Source organism: Spermophilus citellus, assembly GCF_964194105.1.
Source record: "Spermophilus citellus genome assembly, chromosome: 12".
NCBI lineage: Eukaryota > Metazoa > Chordata > Mammalia > Rodentia > Sciuridae > Spermophilus > Spermophilus citellus.
The window spans coordinates 111,090,281-111,096,636 of record NC_138198.1 but is presented as its reverse complement, the minus strand read 5'-3'; the positions used below and the strand labels follow the sequence as shown (position 1 = coordinate 111,096,636).

Here is a 6,356-nt window from a genome sequence, read left to right as displayed (position 1 = left end):
TCCCAGAAAGCAGGACAGAATCTAATGCTGAGCAAGACCCAACCTCAGAAGGAGGAAATGTGTTGTTTACGGAACTGACTGGAAATGCAAACATGAGCAAAGCAGAACAACATAACAAATGATACTTAGCAGCTGGATGTCTTCAGTGTTGAAGCTGGTAATAAACATCGGGCTATCTTTGGAACATGATTTGTCTGTAAATATACATATATTAATAGAACCACAAGAATTAGTTAACAAAAAAATTACCTAAGAACCATCAACTTTCACTTTTGATTGATTTGTAATCCATAAATTAATTTGTTGGGAAAATGAAATATTATTTCATTCCAACTGTGGTGGGAGTCAGTGATTGTAGGGTTCTCAGAAAGATTCTGAAAAGCCCTTGAATATTAAGGGATTGAGGATGTAGTTTTCTGACTCTGTTAAATGTGAGAGGGGTGGAAGAAACAGCTTTTTTTTTTTTTTTTTTTGAGACTCTAAAAGTTTTTGAACTTTCAAAGAGAGATTGAACTCAACCCGAAATAGTTCCCACTGAAAAACAAAATAATGTAGTACTGAATTTTAGCTCCAAGTATAAGATAAATGTTGGCAAGTCTATTCCAATAAAAATAAATGATTGCATAGATAAATAGGAGAGAAGGGAAAAAAATCTTTCTTACGGAATAATTCCTGATAGCAGTATATGGATACTTTCCTCTCTAGGAGGTGAGGTTCAATCCCTCCTTCACCTGGAGTGTGGGCTGAATTGAGCGACTTCCATCAGAAGAAGAGAGTACACATGAGCTCTGTAATGTTTTGAACAATCAATTTTAAAAAAAAGAAGAAGAGAGTACAGAAAGAGAAAAAATAGGAACTTTGCAGTATGGAAATTTGGCAAACATGACTTTACCCAAGGGATCAAGGTCAATATCACCAGTGATTGGTCATGCTTTTACCGGGTACCTGTGAGAAGAAGCCAGGATTAAAGCACTCCATCTCTGTATCTTTCTTTCCCCCTAATCCTTAATTCTGTGAGAAAAATATTAGAACCAAATCTGGGATATCCAAAGAACTTAGCTACAGTACCATAATTCTTAATGCTGTTACAGTCGAGGAAAAAAAAAAGAAAAAAAGAAACTATCACACACCACAAAAGATACATATGGATAACATGAAGACGCAAATGCTGTATAGGGTCCTGAACAGGAACCTGGAATAGAAAGATATTAGCTGAAACACTAGTGAATCTGCCTCAAGTCTAGGGTTTAGTTAATTCCAAGGGACTAATGTTAATTTTATAGTTATGACAAATGTACCTTAGTTATGTAAGATATGGACTTACGGGACATGGGCTGAAGGGCGTTTGGAACTTTCTGTATTCATATTCTCTCTCTCTCTCTCTCTCTCTCTCTCTCTCTCTCTCTCTCTCATTAAGGATTGAACCCAGGGTTGCTTAACCATTGAGCCACATCCTCAGCCCCCCATCCCCCATTTTATTTTTACTTTGAGACAGGGTCTTACTAAGTTGCTTAGGGCCTAGCTAACTTGCTGAGGCTGGTCTTGAACTTGGGATCCTCCTGCCTTAACCACCCTGCTTTCATCTATTTTGTGTCTCAAATTATCCGAAACAAACGTTTTATCAAAAGCAACAAAAACAAAAGTTTAAGAACTTCGGGTGCAAATAGAAACTTCTTGAAATGCAGCAGTACATATCCCTCTTCAGCGCGTACCTCTATTGAGAGGCGCGCAGGGCAGGTGTGGGTCCCTGTGACTGGGCCAAACAAGTCAGAGGCGCTGCCCCAGCCGAGGCTCCTCCCCGGAGCCGCAGGGGCGCCGGACTCTGCCCTGGACGCACCCTGCGGGGGCGGAGCCGAATCTGCGGACAATTGCGGCACCAGCACAGCCCCGGGGAGCAGACCCTGGCCTCACCACTGGGCCAGAGAGCCCAGGCGACAATCAGAGGGGTCCCTGCACTGACTGAGAGCCTCCAAGGTAGGCGAGCCCTGGAAACCTGCGGGCAGCGCGCGCCAGGTGGGTGGGTGTCCGGGTGCCCTTGGAGCAGGTGTCTCCAGAGTTCGGTGCACCAAGGACATTTCCTGGAAAAGGGTCTTAGTGAATAGAAAACCTTCACCAAGCTAAACCTCTGTTCTGAGCCTGGACGAGAAGTTTCTTTGCCCCAGAGAAGAGAAAGAGTTACCTTTCCCCAACAAAGGAACCACTCTCTCCTTAGCCTGGCGCACACCTGATTATTTATTTAGTTTGTTGTTATCCATTTCCTCTGTCATAGGTCCCCGCGATTTCTGTCTGCTAATTTTAGGAGCGGTGGAGAAAAACTCTATGGAAAACCGTGCCCTGTATTCCAGAGTGGCAGTCACTGCGTCCTCAGTTTGTAACCGCCAAGAGGAATGAGGATGGTGATCTAGCCCCTCATTCATCCTTTCGCACAGTTGCCAGCTCAGCAACGGGACAGACCCCTGCTTGACAGTTTGGTACAGTTTCTGTTGAGGAGGCATCTTAGATATTTTTAAATTTCATATTGCAGAGCCCTAAGCAGAACTGCAAAGAAACAGTGTTACTTTTCCAAGAGTAGTACAGGACAATGCAAATGTCGTTTTTAGATTGGGTGGTGCCATAGTTGTGAATTTTCAGCTTTTTTTTTTTTTCCAAAAGAAAGAAGAAAAAAAGCCAATGGAATATAAACCTCAGAACATGCAACCAGCCCTGAGCATAACCCAAGTTGATCACCATTACATTACGGTCGTTTTATTTGAGGAATCAAACCTCCCTTCCTTATTCGGTGTATAAAGAGTAGATGAGGTGTCAAACACAAAAGGGAGTTATTCTGCATTTGCAACAGAGGAAAGATAAGCTGACGGTCTGTTTTTACCTAGTGCCATTAAATATTCAGCTCTATGGAAAGACTGGTTTACCGGAAATTTGAGCTGGGCTGGATTCTCAGGGGCCCTAGCACACACAATTGGATCTGTTGTAAAGGTTGTTTCCCTCCCCCTCACAATTTGAGAGTGAAGGTCCCTAACAGGGAGGAATTTGTGCCTAAGGCAGTTAAGATCCTATGTGGTTCCTGTTCTATTTATGGAATGAATGAAAACAGGTCCTACTTCCTGGGACCCAGGCAAACTTGATAAGTTTCTTATTCTTCCTTACTTACAAAATAAATTAATACCTTGTCCCAACTAAAAAGGGACTTTTGAAATGAATACTGAAGCTACTTCCTGAATTACTAATGGGCATGTTATTTATTAGGCTAGTTATTTACAATGTGCTCAGCAGTGAACTTGAATTCTAATTTAAAGTTTGGCCTAAACTAAAAAATGTAAGCTAGATTTGGTAAAAGATGAAAAATGAGAGGTATATTTATTTGGGATAATGACTGAAAAGGGAAAAAATGGAGTTTTAAGGGAATTCAAGAGTCTTGTAAAATTGTAGTTTTGAACTGAGATATTTACATCAAATTTGTACGATCATTTATAGATTGAACATTTTTATAATGGCAAAATTTTACTATGGATTTAATAGCATGTTTAAATGAATTTACCTTTTATTAAGCACAAAAACAGCCATCCACATGGGTTTGGAAAACAAGTGTATATGGGGATATATGTGCATATATTCAGTTTTAGAAAATATTTGTATTTGTTGCATCCATGATTTTGTGGATAAATACTGGCCTTGTTCGCACATTCATTGGGCCAGTATTTATTGAGCACCTTTTATACAGGTTACTGTATTCTGTGTTGGAGCGCAAGGGGACATAGTACTATCTTATTATACAACATTGGGGTCCTGAGAGGCACCCCAAGATCACAGATTAGGAACCACATAAATAACTATCAGTTTTGATAGTGACTAAATGTAGGTTGGTTTCCAATGCCATACTCTCTTATACTGATTTAAATCATCAATTCTAAAAAATTATAAAGAAGCTTTCATATTATTCTGTTCAGTGATATTTCTCTCTCTCTCTCTCTCTCCCTCAGGTTGGGGAAGAATTTAGGAATCATGTGTTCTAGTTTTAATATTATTAAATATTGAAGTATTAAACCTAAAATAGCTAAACATGGATTTCATACACATTAAATGGAAACTAAACTTGTATTGTGAATGTCAATCATCTAGGTGAAAAATATCTTAAAATGGAGAAAATAATTTTTCCTTTAAATTAAAAAAAATGTGACTACAATTATATTTATCCCAGAGGGGGGAAAAGTCACTTTATTCCAGTTATACTTACTTTTTATTATTTTTTAAAAAAAACTACTTTGTTGGAAGTGTAATTTACATAACCATAAAATACATCCAAGGGTCCAGTTCAATGATTTTTAATAAATTTACATGATCATATAAGTATCATCACAGTCCAATTTTAGATCATTTTATCATTCCCCCAAATCCCTGTTGTCTGTCTGTGGTGCCTCATCTCCACCCCTCACCACCCTGGGCAACTACTTTTCTACTTTCTCTATTTAGATTTACCTTTTCTGGACATACCATGCAAATGAAGTCATGTAACAAATGCTCTTTAGCATCTGTCTTCTTTCATATAGAATAAAGTTTTTGAGGCTCTTTCAGGTGGTAGCATATATCTGCACTTGGTTTCTTTTTATTGCTAACCAGTATTCATTCAATTTGATGACTGTACCATACTTTGTTAATCAGTTGGTGGCTATTTCTGCAATTTTTTTAAAATAGTAAGACAGATATATTGGTCTGGCTTCCATAGAAGCATAATTTGAAAATAATTGACATGAGCCTTCTTCTTATTAGATGTTTTGATTCTCCTTCATGATTTAAAATATTAACGCCAAGAGTTAAACACCTAAGTTCCTTTTAAGCAAGTGAGCTTTCCTATGTGGAACTATTTAGAGAACCAAATAAGACCTTCTTAATGTTGATTTTTGGTGTGCTTCTTTAAGGAGTCAGGAATCTTGAACAGCAGTTCCCAGTTTAATTTTTTTTCTTATACACCCCCTTTATCCCGCCTTGTGCTACCATGGCAGGTACATGGGGGGGCGGGCGGTGAACAGGTCATGCTTGACAACTTATACTTAGAGAGATTTCTCTATTTGAGTAGCAACCCTGCTCTAAAAATCTGGTGGTTTTTGTGAATCAAAAGAAGAAAAGACAGTGTCTTTCTGAATGCCTTTCAGTTACTACTCAAATTGAAAGTTCATATCGGGGAAAATAGAACATTAAAATAAATAGCTTGAAGTTTATTTTATTGGTAACTTAGAAACAAGAGATTTTCTTAAACATTTAAAATCTGAAAATAAGACAGCCTAGTAGGTCAAATAATATGGCTTTCCAAAGCTAAATGTGTTCCTGTGGAATTCTGTTTTCGTCTGAAATGTCCAAACAACTTCCTCTAATTCTTAGGTGAAGGCAGAAGTTTAGTGATCAATCTCAGTTGGTAGCAACACCCCCATCCTTAGGAAGGATTTTAAGAATTTTAAAACTGATACATTTTTCTTGCCTCATAGTGACAACTTTATTTGAAATATCTCCTAAGAAGTCTATTCCATTTTCAGGAATCCACCTTCACCCTTCTTACTTTCACGTGCTTCAGGCATCCAGGTAGAAACATTCACCATGCTGTGTGGGTCCTCCAGGAGGACAAAGGCTTACCTCTGATGATTATGATGGGTTCCCTAGGTGGTGATGGTCTGGTATCATCCAGGACAGGCAGCTGCCTCTCAGCCTTGTATCTTTCTGGATTTTAGTAGGAGGCTGCTCTCTGATAAGGTAGACATCTTCGTGGCACAGAAGGGTGAGCAGACAGTGACCAAAAGGAGGTTCCAGGGATTGAATAGACTTTCTACTCCTGGACCCCATTGCCCACATGCAAATGGACAAAGATGGAGGATAAAAACATGTTGTGCATCTAAAAAATTGTTAGGAAAGGGATGAATAGACAAGCGAAGGAATCTCTCATTTTTGTTTAGATTTAATTCTTGTTGCAGGTGTTCAGGTCTTCCTTCCTTCCTTCCTTCCTTCCTTCCTTCCTTCCTTCCTTCCTTCCTTTCGATTGAACTCAGGGGCACTTGACCACTATGCTGTATCCCCAACCCAATTTTGTATTTTATTCACAGACAGGGTCTCATTGAGTTGCTTAGTGCCTCAACATTGCTGAGGCTGGTTTTGAACTGGTGATCCTCAGCCTCCCAAGCCGCTGGGATTACAGGTGTGTGCCACTGCACCCTACTTCTTGTATTTCTTATATATTCTATATATTTCCTTCCACTCTTTCACCTTAGTAAATAGTGCTCACCATTAATTTCCTTGCAATGTCTAAAAGACTTTTGTGTCTGTTGTTACATTAGATATCAGCTGTTACTATCTTGAGCTTCAACAGTTCA

The 6,356-nt window shown here is 39.1% G+C and overlaps 1 protein-coding gene across 7 annotated transcripts in view; it reads left to right on the top strand.

Moving 5' to 3' along the window:
- Positions 1-1,851: 1,851 nt before the first annotated feature.
- CCDC68 (coiled-coil domain containing 68) overlaps positions 1,852-6,356 on the top strand; it is a 46,464-nt gene continuing 41,959 nt past the window's right edge. For 5 of the 7 annotated variants that reach the window (XR_014018275.1, XM_081262945.1, XM_081262944.1 and 2 more), the window contains exon 1: positions 1,852-1,974. The gene's annotated coding sequence lies outside the window, so the exon portion shown is untranslated. Of the gene's footprint in view, positions 2,014-6,356 lie in introns of all 7 variants that reach the window. The other 2 variants (XM_081262947.1, XM_081262946.1) reach the window with 2 other exon arrangements.